Source organism: Spodoptera frugiperda, chromosome 26 (assembly GCF_023101765.2).
Source record: "Spodoptera frugiperda isolate SF20-4 chromosome 26, AGI-APGP_CSIRO_Sfru_2.0, whole genome shotgun sequence".
NCBI classification, from domain to species: domain Eukaryota; kingdom Metazoa; phylum Arthropoda; class Insecta; order Lepidoptera; family Noctuidae; genus Spodoptera; species Spodoptera frugiperda.
In genome coordinates, this window is record NC_064237.1 from 908,125 (window position 1) to 929,347 (window position 21,223).

The following is a 21,223-nucleotide window of genomic DNA, read 5'->3' on the forward strand; positions in this document are numbered from 1 at the left end:
AACGTTTTTGATTAAATTAGTATAGGTTATTGTTGAGTGTTGTTTATCATTAAGGCTAGATTAACAATTTAAGTCAAAATCAGTTAAAGCCAGGTAAACCTAAGAGAGGTTACATTGTACACATATTCATAAATTAATCATTTCTAATTAGGTAGATGAACACAATATGGATGATGACGGAGTATGAAAATTTCTACTACGTAAGCAAATACGTAATTTCTACGTATAAATTGTAGCCAGAAGTGACGCCATGCGATATTTCAAATCGATATATCTTCGAAAGTATTTGTTTCAGAAGAAAATAAAAAAATACGTGTCTAATATTTTAAAATAATCTACAAGACGGATATTAAAATAAAAATTAGTCATCTACCCTATTATAATTGAAAAGAAAACAATCTGTCATTGACAGTTTGCTACGATCATCGTATAGTACTCGTATAATACATAATACCGTAGACATTTCTCCGTGAGTGATTACCATAATTTCATATCTGCTAATATAGTTGTGGCATATTGTGATTACATTTAAGTAGTTCAGTTTGAATAATGTTCCTAATTTATTCAGCTATTAGTTAATGTTTCTTAGTAGATGTATATGATAACAATCGACAAAATCTATTAGGCAATAATATAGGTCAAATATCTGATGTAGATTGTTTTACCTGTTGTGTCGTGTTTGTGATTGAAACATAAAAATTTGAAGGAAAATGGTCACAAGTCGAGTTGCAGCCGTGTAAAAAGGAGGCGGGTCACTCACACCCAATAAAAACCGCGTGTTATCGTTTTGGTTCGTAAATAAACCACATTTTATTGTGCGAAGGTGAGCACAGGATAAACGGGGCTCGTTGATAAGGGAAAACGGAAACACGTTGCTAGGTAACCGTCCCAAATTGTTGGAGATAAACTCCGTTTCAATTTTATGTGGCAAACGGCACAACAATGGGAACTATCTGGAAATTTCGACACGTGAAGATTATATAAAGTGTAGTAAATACCGATACTAGAATATTTTACGCTGTATGTAGGATAGTGTGTGTGCCATTTTGTTTGAAACGGATTATTTAGATGTAACGTTTTGTAGTTGAAGTCACAAGTGCGTGGATGGCAACATAAACACTTTAACAGCTCACTTGTTCCCAGTAATTACTGAGCCCGAGTGAGCCCACCGCTGGGAATGTACGCCTAATGTACATACGGGAGTAATACAGCCTGAAACATAATATTTTGCTTTGAAACTGGATATTTTAATGAGCTGGGAGGAATAAATAAGGAAGTTGATCTAATGGTTTGTTTTTCCTTTCACATTTAAATATACAGACAGGAGATAAAGATATATGTGTTTCGAGCTTCCCACAATCTTAGTTAATTCCTATATAGACGTGAGCGAATTATTTGGTTTGTAAAATTCAGCGTTGATCATTTTCCTTTGAATTTTACAGGAGAAAATTCGCAATAAATGTGATTAATATATTAAAAAGGAGCATTTGTTAGTGGGTGCAGAGCTTGCATTCGAGGACCAATACGGATTTAGGTCCATTAGTGTTGAGCTGCACACGAGTGGAGGAGTGTTTACATTTCGGCGCACGCAACTAACCTGTTGTGCGCGTATCGACCGGCGCTCGGCCGGCGCTCGGCCGGGGCGAGGCAGTCTCGGGCAGTCGTCTCTCGCCGGAGGCCGCGTACTAGTGCCCAGTGGTTCACTGTGCCCCAGTGCAGTTCTTGTGATCGACATGCAGTTGCCGGCAACGCGCCGGCCGCACTAAGACAAACAACTTCAGGTAAATATCTTCCTGATATTTATTTAGTATAGACTTTTGTTATAACTGTAATTGTTTGCCCGATGTGGCTGGATAATTGAGATAGGTTTCGTCGTGTAATTTTCAGGTGTGCTCCAAAATATTGAATTAATTATCTTGTTTTGTGAATAAAAATTGGATTTTTAATCTTATTTGAAGATTATCAATAGTATTGGAGATTAAATAAACAATGATTTCGAAGTTAGTCAACGTTTTTGCGCGTCAACGTATGAATTGAATTCCTTGGTTGACAAGGTTTTGTTTGGAGGCTTTAAAGGAGTTAGATTTTACATTTTAAAAGAACGACAGTCTTATTTCTTTCTTATCTGAATACCTCTTTAACAAGTTAAGTAATTGTTTTAATTACCTATATCAAAATATATTATTTTTTATATTTGGGACGGATTTTCCGCTAATTCGCTAAACCAAATTTAAATACCTACTTAATCTTTATAATTTAAAACAAAATAAAACCACATTTCGACGCAGATTTCTTTCCAAACCCACTATTCCTTTGTTGGCCGGAGTTAGGCTGCGACGCAAAAGAAAACATTTTCCATTAGTTAAGGAGCGTTCCTTTGTTGAGCCGTCCTAGATCATTCACGTCACTAGTCACGCCTCCCGACGTTGCCCGATGAGTCAGCGGGTTTATGATGCCCCTGTGATTAGCAGTGTAGCAGTGTATCGCCATTAATTATATTTTGAAACACGACGTCATGAGCGACTGTTGTATTAAACTTGTCTTGTTTCCCGAATGTGCGACTTGTGTATACCTACATGTGATTGTGAGCTTTTGATACATACGTAGTATACATAATGTTTGTACAAATGTATGCAAATGTATATGTCATCATGTCTTCAGTAAAAAACAATCATTGTTTGTATTCAATATTGCATTGTAATCTTTTCTTTATCAAGATATACAGGCACCGTACTTAGTTACTTAGGTACTCCTAATAAGTTATGTAGTCCTGGTACGCATTACCTATTCCTAGGACAATTTGCATTTACTGATAAGTTGCCGATAAAGTTACTTCTTTTGATGGCTCGACGTTTGATCACTATCTCGCCTGGTAGTAAGCGATGATGCGGCCTTCGAAGAAGCATGTCTGCCCAACCTATTCACTCGGTCCTTGAAGATACCCATAAAAGGAAATGTGTTTTGGCAAAGAATTTAACTCCTTAGCAGTTCGCACAAGGAAGCTTGAAGCGAAGCGCTTCGTGCGAGTGGGTGGGATATCTACTGTGAAGCGGTAACGCTTCGCCGATTGTCATGTGGTTCGATGATGGAAATCACAAGGGAAATCAAGTTGTGCAATTCCCCCAATACATAGATAGATAGGTACATAGATACGGGCGACGAGATACATAGTTTCAACTGCAATTTTAAAATCTATGTTTGGGATAAGCTTTCCGGCGAATAAAATACTTAATTAATTGAAAGGGGTTTGAGTAACTTTGTATGGACTTGTGGCGTCATTTTTTTTTTCAGCGGCCACCAATAATTTTCATGTTACTTTGTTCTGCTGTGTTCATTACACATATATGTTCAATTATTTTTATCCTAAGTTATATCAAAGCTGAGATATTTGAGTTTGAAGAATTTAAAAATGTAGTCTCTATAAATACTTCAATTACCGTCCTGTGTGGAAAAAAATCTTAGTTATTGTATATTATTAGAAGATTGATATTAGTTATTGGCTTTACTGTTTCTCGACCTCTCGTCTATCAATGTGACGTTAGTATTGGGCCCGAGGAAATAATAAAAACACAGTATTATACCTTATTGCATTTATTACATGATTTTTAAAAACACATTTACATATTAACTTTCTTAGTCCATTTCGTTCTCAATGTCATGTCGAATAATGGTATCTAAAAATTGTGCCGGCGGAGTCAGATTATTTTGATATCTGCCCCATCCCATGTACCATATAATGGACATTATATGCGAACAGCAGCCTAAGGTCCGTTTTCCGATTATACATGAGCAATAGTGGCCCAATATTGCATCTAGCCCTTGTGCATCTTGCCCTTCCAGTGTTTCTACCAGAAAGTCGACCCATGAAATGTGTGACCAAAAAAAAACTTTATGTAATATTTAAATAGATTCATAGCGTAGTCATACAGACCTTTGCCAAACAGGGGATGTCCCTATGCTAACTAGACACATAACGCTCTGTAATGTCTAGGTACACATTTTTGTGGTTTGAACCCCCAACCTTTGGCTACGCCTATGGTCGTTATAATTATCCACAAGTCCACGAGAGATTAGAAGCGCGCCACACCATCGGCCCATAGATAAAGGTGAATAAAAAGAATAAGGTCCATATTAAAATAGACGCAAAAAGACCAAATACGTACACCACATGGGGCATAATTTGAATTGTAGTTGTCACTAATAGTGTTTGATGATCTGTTCCTGTGAAAAGTTTCAATGGCCGCTCAACTTCAATACATAAATAAATTGATTTATTAAGTAAAATTGGCTGGTATGAAATAGATAAACGTTAAGAAGTTGGACGCAGGTATTTTAACTATGCTAGTAAAATATCAGAAATTTCTAACCACAAACTGTAAAGGTTTCAATAGGTTCGTACATAATAACCATAGTTCCTTTTAATAAATTTTGTATAACTTAATAACGAGAGTTTCCTAGTAATTACATGTATTTTTCTCAACAAAGGCTGGAGGCCCGCGTGTAGTTTCCACGATAATTTACTTAACCGCCGCGCTCCAGACGTAGCCGGGGAATTAACTTAATGATAGCAGTAAACATTTTATGGACGACTTATACGGTTTACTTTTAATATGGGTTTACGAAAAGACAAATCGAAAAGCCGTTTGTTTTGTATGTATGTGCGTTTGACGGTATAGTTAATTCAACGCTTCATTGAAGTATTTAATCATTTGTTTAATGTAACGTAGGTTTTCGGACCTTATAACAGTCAAATTAATAACGATTGTTTAATTCGCTTAAATAATTAACATGTTTTTCTCGGGTATGAAATTCAAGCCATCATATTTCGCTTTATTAATTTAACAACAAGAAATATAGTTGCACAATACACAATACTTAAGTGTCTTCATACGTGTAACAGTTTTTAAAAATGGCGTTATATTGAAAAATATTTTTGCACCACATTTCATCAACCTATACCTATATTATTGAAGAACCACTACAGTATATACTTATCCGTTATCCTTATCACAATTCGGGAGCCAAATACGAAAACGCTGCTCTCTGCGATAAAACAAATCATTCTACGATTCTTTTAAAAAATATATTTGAAGGAGAATGAAATCAAATTTTTGCACCTGGACAAAAATCCAGTAACACTAATAAAAAAATCCATATGGCTCACGAGGTTGTCGCTTACATAATTAAATGTTTTTCTCGGGTATCGAAATTGTAAGCCATCATCGTTTCGGCTTTATGGACTCGTAATTTAACAACAAGAAATAAGGTTGCTAAATACGCAATACCTGAGTGCCTTCATACATGTAACAGTGATTAAGAATGGTGATATGTTGAAAAATACATTTGCACCACATTTCATCAACCTATACCTATATTATTGAAGAACCACTACAGTATATACTTATCTGCTATCCTTATCACACTTCGGGAGCCAAATACACTGCTGTCTACCATAAAATAAATCGTTCTACTGATTCGATTAAAAAAATATTTAAAGGATGAGATATGGAATCAAAATTTACGCTTGGAAAAAATCCAGTAAAATTTTTTTCCCGATGCGGGAATGATCGCCTGCGATACCTACACGGCAGTCACTGTGCCTATTGTCTAGTTTCTCTTAAGTAGGTTATAATGTATAATAATTATACATCTTTGAATAATAAATAGAAGTAGGTGTTATGTTATGTTAAAACACACATATACGATAATCCAAATACCCTTCCAAATGTAATTAAAAACAAAACTACACTGTAACTGCTTAGTTAAATTGCAACCGTGCGGTTAGTTCACCTTTGTGTACCACTAACTACCAGGAGAGCAGAAACAGACAGAGATAATTGTGTACTGTATTGTCTTACGTAGTAATCATTTGTTTCCCTTTGTAGTCATTAACATGGTTAATGGTAATGTTACAACATCCAACGGTTACTATGTGATTAGGATTAGAATTCAATTTCACAATCTGGATAGCTTTCTTTCTTTAACGCCTACGCTTATGTGCGAATTTGTGTCAAGATTCTTTAAACTGGTTTATAAAACTTTCAAATAACTATGTTATAGGAAACTAATCAACCAGGAAAGCATAATAATCAAACAGTTATGTTCATAATCGTACATCATTATCACACAATGACATCATCGGTAGCAAGAAGTCCACTACTAAACTTAGACCCTTTATTACTTTTCAAATATTAAGTAACATGGTACAAATTACAATTACTTCACAGCTACATAAGCTTAGGTAATAACTTACGCTAGTTAATTTGTAAACCCTATGGAATACTACAGAAGGTTAATAGCTATACCTGTTCATTATGATATTTCTATACTGGTTCGAGTTTCAGAAAAATTCTACTCCATACAAGTTCTGTACAAGTTTGTAGTTTTATACTAAACTCAGTTCACAGTCCGCAAACTTTATTTATTTTGAAAAGAGTTTGGAGAGAAATATTTAATCAGATCAGTGTGTTTTCCAGCGCAATCTACTTCTTACTGTTTGATTTGTGTTGAAAAATTGCCTCGAAAACAAGACAAGTTGATTCACTGGTTTCTCTGAAGAATGAGTTATATAGGATTAAAGTATTATTAAAATGATTGTGTTTAATGTTCACATTTTGTTTCTGTGTTCTCTGATACATTGTGTTCTCTGTCAGGAATGACTTTCCTGGAATGAACGTCATCGTTTTGTGTTTTGTTAACATTAATGTTTTCTGCATCATGTTTTTTGGATATAGTCTTGTTTTAGTCAAGAGTATATTGTACACAAAGCACATAGCTTCACTGAGAGACTGACTGACGGACAATTCCATTTTACGTTTCAAAAGTGCCTAATTAAGGATTAATTGAAATAAATCCTTTAACTTTGAAACCATGTACATACCTACCATCTCATACTTAAGATTTGAACTTTAAATGGCAGAAAGGTGAAGGAGAATCAAATAGATGGATAGATTCATGAAAGGCGATATAAGATAGGGAGTCAATGGGAGAATTACCTTCTTTCTGCTGATAAAGGAAAATGGAAAAACCCTCGTCCCCAACCACTTACGGGGGGATTTGACATTTATTTCCTGTTAAGTTATTGAGCTCATCTATAACAGACCACTTAATGGATTGGCAACACCGTGTAATGCCTCGTTTGCATAATTGTATTAGATGACCGAACCGTTAGGTACTAGGTACATACTATTAACTGGTGTAGTTAAGATTTGCATATAATACTTATACTACATTTTTATAAATGAAAAGAAGAGCAGGGTAAGGAAGGAGAATAGTTATTCTAGGGTTGTTGTGGTTTTACAACTTGTTAATCGTCACGCCTTTTGTCCCCGAAGTGGTAGGCAGAGGTACATGTAGTGGTGAACCTATTGACAACTTGTTTTATCATAATTTAAACAGATTTGAAAATAAACGCATGAGTTCGATCGATGGATACTATGATGAACCAGAATTTCTTTAGCTGGTTAAGTAAACTTACTTAGTATCAACTTACTGTTGGTTTTGCTTCAGTACTAGAGGCACACCCATTTCTCAGCTCAAGGTTTTTTAGGTACACGTATCGAACAAAACATAGTATGGATATACTACGACCGTATGGATTTTGCATACATGCAACTCGAACCCTATTATACCTCTATAACCCCCATATGCAAATTTGACCCTCTTGTCGGTCATTGATGACCAATATAGTCGTGATTTTGTTGTTATTACATTAAATTACGCAACCTATTTGTAAACATAACATGTCATAACATTATATAACCAAAACCGCCCTAATTCATGCGTCGAGAGTGTGACAATACGTTAATCCATTTATCGGCGAGCTCGCCAATCTACAGCCTGAACTATAGTGAGGCGAGTAATCCCGCTTTTTGCGGACTTATCGCTAACGAGAGATTGCCGAGTGACGGTCATATTGCCGCGTTCCGGGATTTATTCGGTGATAGTGATCCCTGTATTTTGTACGTAAATGGTACTAGACTTTGATTAATTTGTAAAGCATAAGGTGATTGGTTGAGGATTAAACTTTTGTATCATTACCACATGACATCCAGACCCGAAACAACAATTTGTGGATCACACAAAGAGTTGCTCCGTGTAGGAATCAAACCCGCTACACGTTGCATGGCAGCCAGTTGCGTAGCCACCGCGCTAACCATGCTGTCTATTAATTTGACTTATCATATTTATTTATCTTGGGTAAATTTTCTATTTAGTAAGTTAACATTTGAGTATGTAATACTCTTATAAAGTAACTCTTTTCACAAACTCAATGACAAAAAAATCCATAACAATTCACAAAAGCCTTTTACATAATACCAGTAAGTAAACTACCAACTAATATAAAACACTTACTCAATAATGGAACGTTACCAAATATCTGACCTTGAGTCCCTATGAAGGCAGTACAGCTATAGTTACCATGATCTCATAGTCCATTACACCATTACTGTCTGTCACCCATTGTCTGGAAGGTCGTACATCATTATGTCGTCAGAATCCGACCAGCTTGCCAGTAGCCGACCACCAGACACATTACATAGTAATATGGCAGTTATGTATTTTGGATATCGACCAAATAATTTGGCTGCTGTCTAGTTTTACGCATGATTTGTTCCTAATTTGATGTGTATGTCGTTAAATAACTGTTAAGTGATTTTTGATAGCTTAAGTAATTAGTGATTGGTCTACAGTATTTGGCATTTTAAGGGCGAATATAACATCATTTTTCGGTGCTAAATTTCGTAAATATTCTTCATAATTTAACTGAAATGATGAGGCAAATGTTTGAAAAATTCAATTCACTCGTGAATTTCTACACCGTGGGTTTGTCTTACGAAATGAAGAAAAAAACCTTAAATGGTCACTCAATTTTAATGTTTTCAAGAATACTCATGTCACTGCTAATTCTGTACAAATGACAGAGATAGAACGACATTTAAGGACAACTTAAAATCGAGTGTCGTTTCAGTATTCGGGCGTTTATTGTCTGTTTAAATAAGTAACTCGTACTTCATCATATACATACGTTTACTACTACTTTAGCTACATGTTTTTTATTAATATCATAAAATGAATAAATCAATCACAAGCCTGCGTGCTAGATAATTGAGTGTTCATTTCGTTAACAAGGATTGAACAAAATAAAACTACTGGCCGAGACTATACAGGTAAAATAGTAAGACTAATCGGTTTTTGATTGTTGGTTCACTACTTCATAGAAACCTAGTTTATATTAATAGTTCCAAAATACAAAGCCTAAGTTTACCCACTAACGAGCCTCGCCCTGAAAATAAAAACGTGGTAAATATTTACATAAGTTTCAGTTAAAAATAGTAACACAACTGTCGGTGTTTACTGTATTTAACCACACGAAACTATAAATAAACTAGCTTTAATTACGTTTCGTTTAGTAGCCACTTTAATTATAAATCTTTCTGTATAAAACTCACGATGTAGTTTTATAAGATGTTATGGGTCATAATTTATACATTTCATTCACTATTTTAATTTATTCAAAAAGTTTATTTACATTTCTTTATACATCTATAAATTCTCTGTTTATTGAAATGATCACACATAAAGTTTCCTAGCGCTAGTATTGAAACAAAGTCGATCGATTCAGACCCTTGATTTTATGACGGTGCTACGGCGTAGCGTCTACGTCGTAGCACTGCGGCTCTGTAGACGCCTACGCCGTAGCGTTATCTTTGTAGCCTGCATTATAACCTTCCTGTCTGGCATTTAGCTTACAATGTAGTGTTGTATAGACTAGGCTTCGTTGAAACAATGGTTCTTGGCCTATAAAAGTATGACCTACTCTAGTGCGTCTAGTTTGGCGGTATTTTTGGCTTTTGTAATAGTTGAAAGGCTGAAACATTCAACAGTGACTGTTTAGTATTTTTGGTCGGAAACCTTGGAAATTGAAATTAATCCTTTCTCATTTCGTTTTATTTGCCATTCTCAGATTTATTCGATGAAATCTGTAACATTGTCCTCGTGGCATGTCGTCGCTCGTCACCTACTTGCCATTCAAGCCATAACGTCACGTGATCCATGGTGCGAGAGTAATGACTGGAACACGGCGCCATCTTGTCTTATGGTAATACGCACCTTGTACTTAATCTGAAGGCAATTTAAGGGGAAATATTGTAGGAGTCATGTTGCGACGATATTAAACTATTAAATATTAGTAAAAGATATTATGTGGTATCTATGCTTGCCAAGTTTGGCAACCCCATCTTATGTACGGCCTCTGGTGATGATGATATTGCTTGCGAACTGCGCATCTTCCTCGCACAGCTACATAGCTTAGTATCGGTGGAAACGGCCTCATATTCCCACTGTTAAGCTATTACATCTTCATAGCATAGCTACATTCCTACATAGCACATCTCTGGTGAAAAAGCACATATTATGAACGTCACACCGCCTCTTACGAGAGTTTGGTCGCACATAACACTTCTTAAAAAAAGCAATCAAACCACTAAAACATTCTTAATGATGCTTTTGGTTCATTCATTAATTCAAACTTCAATGAAAATAATCTTCAGTTAATTATATTTTTTATTATAACGGAACTTAAGGAAATATTCATCGCCATAATTTATGTAGGTTGACACATTTAAAGATATATTATTATAAACAGCTGCGTCCAGAGAAACTGAAGCAAACTTTCTTTGATCTTTTCAAATACAAACCATTGAAATGGTAAAATATGTTTATACAAACAAATATTTGTTAATATTTAAACACTATTTGATGGAGTCGGTATTTAATTAGCAATATTTTACGTTTTATAGTGTTTGTGGCTTTGTAGTGTTTCATCTATAAACGCATTCCTTTATAGAACGTACTAAGAACATGTTAGGGTTTGTGTGAGATATAAAAGATAAAGATATATGCCAGAAGTTAAGAAATGATTACCGTAACTAAAACCGGCATGGAAGGATTATTATTATTAGTAAATAGCCATAAAACTTAATAAGTCTCGTTTTATAGAATGAAAACATCTCGTTGGTAGAATATGAGCTTCAGGTGTGGCTCGAAACTAATCGAGTTATCTCATCAAATAATTACTTGCGTAAGCCGTACAATAAAATTAATACGAATTAACATTAACAATAATTTGATTATAAAAAAACCGTCTCAAAGAACAATAAATACAATTTCAACATATAACAAAGAAATAGTATCGCGTATACGTTTGTTCGTAATACTCGAAACAAAACGTGAAAGCATTGCAGTGCGGAGTGGAATGCGTCAGCAATAAACACTGGGTACGGAAGCAGCCGACACATGTATATACATATATACTAAATAACATACACACAAACATAATAATATATTGTACATGTAGTTACTATATTACAGAACAGCTAAACAAAGTTATAAGTTAGATTATGTAAATAATGCTATTTAATATGCTAGCATAATTTTGGTATTGTACAGTCGATTAACCTGAAATGTATATTATACTTTTATCTATTAAATATTGTATGACATAATTTTTTCTTGAATATTGATCAGATTTTCCATACGGTTTGAAAAGTGTCTACAGTAATATATGTTCATCAATATTCAGATTTTATTTATTACCGAGCAATAAACAGAAACACATAAACAATCATTCATACTTCGACATTTATAACATAACTAGCTGGTGCCCGCGAACTCCGTTTCGCCAAGAGATGTTAATGCGCCAACAGAAGATAAAAAACTATTATAATAGAGTCATTTCCGTATGTTTTTAAAGTGAAGGTGTTGCATGCCAGTTAAATAACCACTTCTCATATATGTTGATCAGGACACTTTGTACTTCCACCATACCGAACGTCGAAATACATCGCAATAAGCCTAAAGAATTTCTTTATACACCACATTTGATGTTCTACCTGTAGGAGCCAATACAAACAAATTATCGGAGCTAGTGACACGCGAGAAAGCCACATAAAGCTGTCCGTGTGAAAAACAGTTCGTCCTAAGATCGACACCAGCGGCTCGAAGTGTCTGACCTTGTGACTTGTTAATGGTCATCGCAAAACATGGAGTAACGGGAAACTGCACGCGCTTAAATTGAAATGGGAAATGATTTGGGATTAGCGGTATGCGTGGTATAAATACTACTTCACCAGATCCACAACCCGTGAGAATTTCGGCTTCTATGATATTACTTCGAAGTGCAATTACTTTTAGCCGAGTTCCATTGCACAGCTTAGGGGTGTTAAATTACGAAGCAACATTATGGGAATGCCTACTTTTAAAGTAATATTATGTGCGGGGAGTCCAGGTGCAGCGAGAGAGTTTAAAAATTCAACCGGGTAATTTGTAACATCCATTTGATCTACCACTGTATTTATAGACCGGTATACAACTTGGTCTCCTTCAATTCGCTCTAGAATAATTTGGTTGATGGCAGCGGCTTGGTCATTTTTGGGCGTAAGTATTGCTCGCTCACAAAGCCATGAATTGTCTTGACCTATTAATTGGGAAACATCACCATAAACCAAATCAATGAGTTCCTCCACCGAAGCAACAATTTTACATAGGTTGTCGGGTAGAGTTACTGAATTACTTGATTCGGGAAATGAGCCTTCGCCGATTTTTAATAAAACTCCAGAAAATTCCTGCGCACTGGGGTTTCCACCTAAGTGAGCCCTCATGTTCTGCGTCAAGCTCAATTTTTCTATCCGAGGCCAAAGCACGGAGCGTTTTAGACATGCCCCGACCTCATCAGCTCTAGTTCCTCTGGTAATCACGGGTAGAGTCTGACGAAAATCGCCACAAAATAAAACTGTAACCCCTCCCATAACGTGATCATTTCGCCGGATATCTTGTAGAGTGCGATTAACGGCTTCCACGGCCTTTTTGTTCGCCATCGTACACTCGTCCCAAACGATTAGGCTGCACTCTGCAAGAATCTTTGCCTTTTCGCTATTTCGGGATATGGCACAAACTGGTGTTTCATTTATATCTAGGTCCAAAGGTATCTTAAACATGGAATGGGCGGTCTTACCTCCTGGAAGTAAAGTGGCTGCAATACCCGAAGAGGCAACTGCTAGTGCTATTTTTTCTTGTCTTCGCACTTCACAACTTGAACGTGAGATTGCACGGCGAGAACGGTCAGCAGTGAGACGCTCTTCACGCTGAGTTAATGACTCGGACTCGCGAGATACGATATGACGCTCACGGTCAGCAGTGAGACGCTCTTCACGCTGAGTGAATGACTCGGACTCGCGAGATACGATATGACGCTTACGGTCAGCAGTGAGACGCTCTTCACGCTGAGTTAATGACTCGGACTCGCGAGATACGATATGACGCTCACGGTCAGCAGTGAGACGCTCTTCACGCTGAGTGAATGACTCGGACTCGCGAGATACGATATGACGCTCACGGTCAGCAGTGAGACGCTCTTCACGCTGAGTGAATGACTCGGACTCGCGAGATACGATATGACGCTCACGGTCAGCAGTGAGACGCTCTTCACGCTGAGTGAATGACTCGGACTCGCGAGATACGATATGACGCTCACGGTCAGCAGTGAGACGCTCTTCACGCTGAGTGAATGACTCAGACTCGCGAGATACGATATGACGCTCACGGTCAGCAGTGAGACGCTCTTCACGCTGAGTGAATGACTCGGACTCGCGAGATACGATATGACGCTCACGGTCAGCAGTGAGACGCTCTTCACGCTGAGTGAATGACTCGGACTCGCGAGATACGATATGACGCTCACGGTCAGCAGTGAGACGCTCTTCACGCTGAGTGAATGACTCGGACTCGCGAGATACGATATGACGCTCACGGTCAGCAGTGAGACGCTCTTCACGCTGAGTGAATGACTCGGACTCGCGAGATACGATATGACGCTCACGGTCAGCAGTGAGACGCTCTTCACGCTGAGTGAATGACTCGGACTCGCGAGATACGACATGACGCTCACGGTCGGCTGTAAGGCGTGCTTCATACTGATTCATCGTTTCTGAGGCGCGTGAACCAGCTACTTGTTCTCGAACCGTAGCTAATCTTTCTTCTCTTTGCGAAGCTGTTTCCGAAGATACCAATTCAGCATAATATTCCCGCCTCGCAGCTAAACGTGCCTCATGTTCTTCCTCAGTTTCTTGAGATCTAACTTGTCTCTGGCGTTTAGAGGCTCTCGAATATTGAGAAAGACCTGATTTCTTTCGTCTAGGCATAATGATTCTTGTCACAATATTACTTGGACTAAGAACTGTAGAGTATAAGATTTTGTTGGCTGCTCCCCTGCGTTACCGGGTAGGCTACTTCCAAATTATTATACGTAAACCACAAAACAACATAAGCCCGAAGGCATCTATTCTGATGAGTTACAATAAAATGGGAGTTTTAGCCAGTATTGAACTGTTACCGCCTTCACCGCGTGGAGGTACTCCCAGCTTATGTTATTATGATTCTTTAAACAGGTAAATGTCACAAAACGAAGGGCAATTCACGTAAAAAGCGTTAATTTTCATCGATTTAGCTTCAAAATTAACGGAGTTTCATGGAAACTTACCCCCCCTTTTTCAGCCCCTATTAGGCATATTTTCCAAAAATCCTCATTGCATCATTCTTAATTTGTAACCAAATAGCCGAATATTAATTTTAATCGAATTAGCTTCAAAACTGACGGAGACAAACTGACTTCATACAAACTTACTCCTCCCCTTTTTACCCCCTTAAAGGGCGAATTTCCAAAAAAAGGATAGCCTATATGTTAGCGAGGACTAATAGCTATATAACAAAAAAAGGTTCTTAAAAATCCGTCCAGTAGTTTTTGCGTGAAAAGCGAACAACAAACAGACAGACAGACAGACAAAAATTTTTTAAATCATGTTTTTCGCTTCTATTGGTTGAATAAAGATCCCCCATCTTATTTTTTCTTAAATATCTGTAATGTACAGACATGGAGTTGTTATAATTTTATTATATGTATAGATTAGTGGACGTCGATACGTTATTGCCAATATACCACACGCCCGTCAGAATATTTACACAGCTAATTAAGCAATACACATGTTTTGACGCCATTTTATTTATTTTATTTGAAACAATTTATTACATTCACATACCGCGGTGAAGTCGTAATTTTTAATGAATTTCCTCGTTCCATTTAAATTTGGATGCTCTGATATTTTTATGCACTCCTGGTGTCTATGTGTTCAAAATTATGGCGTTTAAATTGTAAAGTTAAATTCGTATTGAAATAAATTTGCTACTTGTTTATTTTTTTGAGAATATTATGACACGGTGAATTAAAAGCTTAGATAACACCGATGTAAGAAAAATAATTTATTGTATGCTTACTTTACAAATCTTAGAATTGGTTCGTTTTATAGAAAGTTCCTTTAACCGACTGTTTATGATAGCTTTAGCCCAAGGAAACGAGAAACACTGTCGTTTATATATTATCTTTTAAAAGTATTCAGGTGACATTTACACTAATTAATTCAAAACCAAAAATAGTGTAAGCATGGCTATTGGTTCCACTGGGCCATTATCACGGGAATCTGTGTCACACAGTGATGGTTGTGCAAACAGCGGGGATAGGCTCGCCAGCTGGAGGGCTCTCCAAACAATTGATGTGCTACACTGATACACTCTACGTTATCTGCGCTCCGATACGCGTATACTCTTCGTGTTTATGTACGCCTGGTACATTTTTGTGTATGCACAGTGAAATTTTGTTTACGTGATGGAGAGAAATCCCAGAGTATTTTAAGCTTTAGACATAATATTGATTATAAAACGTAGAAGCACAACAATCAAATTACCTCTTAACCAGTGTATTAAAATGGGTATACATTTAGCGATCTTGCTCTCGCTACAAACTACAAAAAAGGGAAAGAAAATCCTTACTTTTGTTTCTTCTTTCTTCCAACGACCAAAAAAACTTCGTAAAGTTCGTTGGAAAAGTAAGTCACTTGTATTTAACAGTTATTTGCTTATTTAACGGTTCACTGAGTGAGAAAGGAGCACATATTGTTCAATCGGTTGCACATAAAAGATGATTTGGGAAGCAATACAATATTACAACCGGGCCGGACTCGGTGAATGTGTTACAACCGGCACATTTCCGACACGGCTACACTCGCGCCATGCGTATAACGACCGACTTTACGAGCCGATCACGCGTTTGTCGACCGCGAGTAATCAGGCTTATGTTTTCTACATGATTTCACGCATTAGACTAAACTTTGAGCGATTAGTCGCAGTATTTCTTTAGGAGTTCTAGTTTCATGCGTCAAAATTGTTCTACAGGAGTATTATAAGGATGTATAAATAAATAGGCCATGTTTTCATGCCACCCCAAGTTCAAACAGTATTTGAATTTAATACTAAGCCAAAGCACAGGCACGAGTGGTGTGTTAGCGCTAGTAAAAATGTTTGAACCGACAAGAATAGAAAAATGAAAGGCATGATCTGAAAAACGTCGATAGTGTACCTGGAAAATTCTACTGAACTATTCTTTTTCAACATTTCTAAGTGAATTTCATATTCTGCGCACAAGTTTTCGTATTTTGTTCGAAATTCCTTTACAAATGTCATGAGTTGGCGTAGGCAGGCTCTGACCCTTAACCTATGACTAGTCTACATTCAGACATACCAGGCCTTATTTTTGAATAGATTCGCTAACTATATTTCGCCTACACGTAACACTGAGTGGGAGCAAAACTAGTCGTCAAACAGTCGCGCTTAAATCAACAACGAAATGTTACTATTTTACCTTAGTACAATTTATGTTCAATATTTTTGTTTGAACATACTGTTTACTCTCTGTTTATATTTAGAGTTGTGCTCGAAACAAAAGGTACGCTCACTTGTATATGTAAATACACCACTGAAGTGGGTGTCTCTCTCGTAACCCTTTAGAAAAAAGTAGACATGATTTAATGTGGATCTTGCGTTTACTGTAAGATCGGGTTTCGTTTCTTTTAAATCAATGACAAACGAATATACATTTGTTCTGGATCCCTATTGGTTATATAATTAAGGTCGAAATTACCCCAGCGGGCTATAGTGACCCGAACTTAACGCTTTCTATTTCTATGGACTACCATGAACGAACTATGATGTAGCATTTCCATTTCAAGTGCCTTATTTCCTCTTAATAATTATTTTCTCAAACATATATCGACAGAGTCAAGTGTAGGTACGAAACACGTTATACAAACTAATTTCAGTTGATGATTAGTTAAAATTGAGTTCCCTTATTACTACATATTTATAATACATCCAATTTAAAAGTTTGTCAATTTGGAAATTAATCTAAAAAACTTTTTACTCAAAGTTTGTCCTGACACCAATATTTGTTTACCTATATTTTTCACTTGGTGATATATCGATGACGTAGGTACCAGGATCGCATAGAAGCCAATAGGTGCTCAATAAACATTTTGACACTCGACACGGGAACTCGATACGGCAGACAATAATGTAATGGATTGTTAATGTCGATATTGTGTAGGAGCCTACATTGTTTGGTAGCTATCGGAGAGTCCGTAGCAACAACAATGGCTGCTTGAGATGAGCTTGTTGCTAGCTAAAGTTAGTTAGTTGAAAATTTTGGCCCTTTTGTTTCCTAGAGACAATATTGCTTTTGTGTTTTGTCGATGAAGAATTTATTTTGATAATAAATCGAAGGTTTGATAACACCGATGTCTATCGTCGATTGCTAATACAATACAGATGAAACCATTTATTACAGTCCTTGATTTAAAATGTATTAGTAATGAGTTTTAATCCAGGTAATTATGTTACCGTATTATTTAGATTTACCGAAGTGTTATTGTAACCTACAAAGCGTACATTACATTGAACATATCTGGCACATGAAGCGTTATCAGCCGACTTTTCCTGCAATCCATCTCATGCTGCGCGTTCCAATAAATCGGCGAGTGTATTGCTTGTTACAATGGCGTTTGTTTTGCGGCGCGCGCGCACCTATCGCCGACACTAACCAGAACCGAGCTAAATATACCCGCGGGAAGGGACGAAATACACATTTGCGCAAGAGTATCGAAGTCTGCAAGTCTTAATAAGTGTATTATGTATGTATGTGTTGTGGTTAAGTATTTAACTGATTCATTGTCTTAGAAACTGAGTTCAAAGCTTACTGTGGAATAGGTAAACCTTCGAACTACATGGTTATTTTGCCATCGACATAAGATTATGATAATTTTCAAGACTTAAGATATTCCTACTTAAGAAAATGTAGTAATTTAGTTTTCTATAGTTTCGCAGTTATTTAAAGCTGTGTCTAAACACCGCAAATACTTTATTATATTACGAAACCAAACTGTTGTTGTTTGTTTGTTCATACTCTGATGAATGCCAGTAGGTAGACAGGTAGCTACAATATTGATTTTACAATAACTCAGTCTGGCTGAAATATCTACGATCACGAGAGGCCTTGTACCTGGCATTGCGTTCGTTAAATTAATTGAATAAATACCTATAAACTATAAATGCTAGATTATATATCACTAGTTTCTGCCCGCGGATTTGCTCGCGTTCCCGTAGGATAATAAAAGTACACATCATACACACATCAACAGCCTACTACTACTACTGTTACTAAAGTGGTTATAAGGTGGTTACTGCTGACCAAATACCTCTTCTCTCACGAAGAAGTTTTGAGCATTAGTTACCGCGCTTGATCAATGCGGGTTGGTGATTTCAAATTTAGAAATGTCAAGGTCAGGTTTCCTCACGATGATGTTCCTCAAGTAACATTGGTAGTTGTCGCTAGTAGGCTTCAAACTCGCACCCTCATGCATGAGAAGCGAGCGTCTTAAACCTCCGGACCACCACGACATTTTAAGGATAATAACTAACCTAACTAACCTAAGTGTTATTCCAGACCACAATCTATCCCTGTTCCAAATTGTATCCTGAGTCTTTCAGCGGTTTTGACGTAATTGAATTATAAACATACAAACAAACATATAAATATACAAACTTTTGCATTTTTAATATTAGTAATATAAATGCTAGATTATATATCATTAATGCCTATTACGTTATGAAGGTTGATTAGATAATTAGGACTTATTGTTATTTTTATCATGAAAACAGTCATAATAGAGTATTAGCTTTAATTTTTTATTTTAAGCGTCGCCCCACACTAGTGTTTTATTCCGTATCGTGGGTGACATACCCAAACATACCGAAAAGACAATGTGTGGATCACACGAAGAGTTGCTCCGTGCAGGAATCGAATCCGCGACACCCATCCACTGCTCTAACCACGAAGTCGTTCATAATAACTTTAACATTCTACAGTTAAAAGTAGCATCGGTTTTGTCTAATTCCTCATTTAGATTTTGATATTTATTTTCTGACTAGCGACCCGCCCCAGCTTCGCATGGGTGCAATGGTGATATATTATGTATGTATTATACATATAAACCTTCCTCTTGAATCACTCTATCTATTAAAAAACCGCATCAAAATCCGTTTCGTAGTTTTAAAGATTTAAGCATACAAAGGGATATAGGGACAGAAAAAGCAACTTTGTTTTATACTATGTAGTGAAGAATCTCATTCGTGTCTGGTACTACATGAACTTCGAGGATTTATGCTCTCCTTGTACTCGCGTGTATTACCCATGATTTATGATGGCGGCTGTGCGTCTGTCTGTCACTCAGGAATAACGGAAGAGTTTTATATATCAAAAATAGCATTCGATGTTTGTTTTGTTTTCAACTTAAATCTGTTGTTGTATTTATAACTGAAAATGAGTGCTTCGTTGATGAAGTGATCGCAAGTTTGACTGCCGGGCAAGAGTTCGATTCCCGGGTCGGACACAGAATTGCTGGTTTTTTGAAAATTTCTCAGCAGTAGCATGGAGTCCGGCAGTGTGCCCAGTATACCTATGGAAATACACTCATATTCACGGGACCTATCCAAAATTACATGGGACTGACACAAATGGTGAAAAGTGAGTGTACATTGTACAGCGGCATTACGTGCCGTAATGTGCACCTCTGCTTACGCCTTCGGGATAACAGGCATGACGATTCATAACTAAAAATGAATCCACATAAATAAACAAATACCTAGTACACACACAGAGGGTTTGGCGGATATTGCGTACGTTTGTATTGTATTGTGTACATTTTCTAAAATAAGTGAAAATACGTAATTTTCTAAGCTGCAAAAGATTCCCTGAACGTTATGCGCTGAAACATCAAACAAGAGTTTCAGCCGGTTGATTGAAAAACTGTGAGCACACAACTGTAGCATGATGCACGTTTATTAACGAACTGACGAACGTCTGCCTCGAACATTGTAAAGTAAAATATGCAAAAGTACCAATTTAAATATATTTTGCATATCTTACATGGTGTAACAAAAATGTTTACCATACAATGTGGTACAACGGTGGTAAAGTTCTTGTAATTTCGTCGTAAAAGTCACAAATAAGGATTCAAATAAGGATTTGCAAGAGTATTTTCCAATAATGTAGATGACTAATCTTTAATGTCCGCCTTGTAGATTATTTTAAAATATTAGTTACGTAGTTTTCATTTTCTTACGGAAATAAATATTTTCGAAGATATATCGATTTGAAATTTCGTATAACGTGACTTCTAGGTACAATTTTTACTGAGTAATGACGTATTTGTTCCGGACTAAATAGATTTTTAATTTTCATATCCCTATTGTCAAACATAGAGTTGTTTCATGCAAAAATCGGAACCACGGCACTTTACTCAGTTCATCCACTGCACAATCTGTAACATAATTAACACACATGTGCATCTTTCCTTAGCCAAATGTAACTTCTGCACATTACCTTGCATTGTACGAGTCTATATTTACATTGTTATTTCATCGTTTATGTCGAAGGCGTTTTATAGATCGCGGTGATCGCACGGTCGGTCTGTTTGTTTGTGTTGCCGTATCGGTCTCACATCTAGATTTAATTGGCAGATGTACCAAGGTTAAGTGTAAAGTAGTAATTAATAACAATGCGGATTTCGATTAAAAGATAGTAAAAGATCGTATTCTAAATAACGTATTATTTCAGTACAGTTTAATGAATTATATTAACAGTGAATTTGTAGTATTATACCAATTGTATTGACCTGATTGACACGATCTAATGTCGTAGAAAATCTGGGTTATTACATTTAGTTTTAAAGGTTTTATCTATATTAGGGTTGATGTTAACTAATTTAACTAAAAATAACGG

At 36.6% G+C, this 21,223-nt stretch overlaps 1 protein-coding gene across 4 annotated transcripts in view; it reads left to right on the top strand.

Annotated features, from left to right (window-relative positions):
• The first annotated feature begins 407 nt into the window (after window positions 1-407).
• LOC126912564 (uncharacterized) overlaps window positions 408-21,223 on the top strand; it is a 74,800-nt gene continuing 53,984 nt past the window's right edge. For all 4 annotated transcript variants that reach the window (XM_050705177.1, XM_050705178.1, XM_050705179.1 and 1 more), the window contains exons 1-2: window positions 408-469; window positions 1,495-1,781. The gene's annotated coding sequence lies outside the window, so the exon portion shown is untranslated. The remainder of the gene's footprint in view (window positions 470-1,494; window positions 1,782-21,223) is intronic.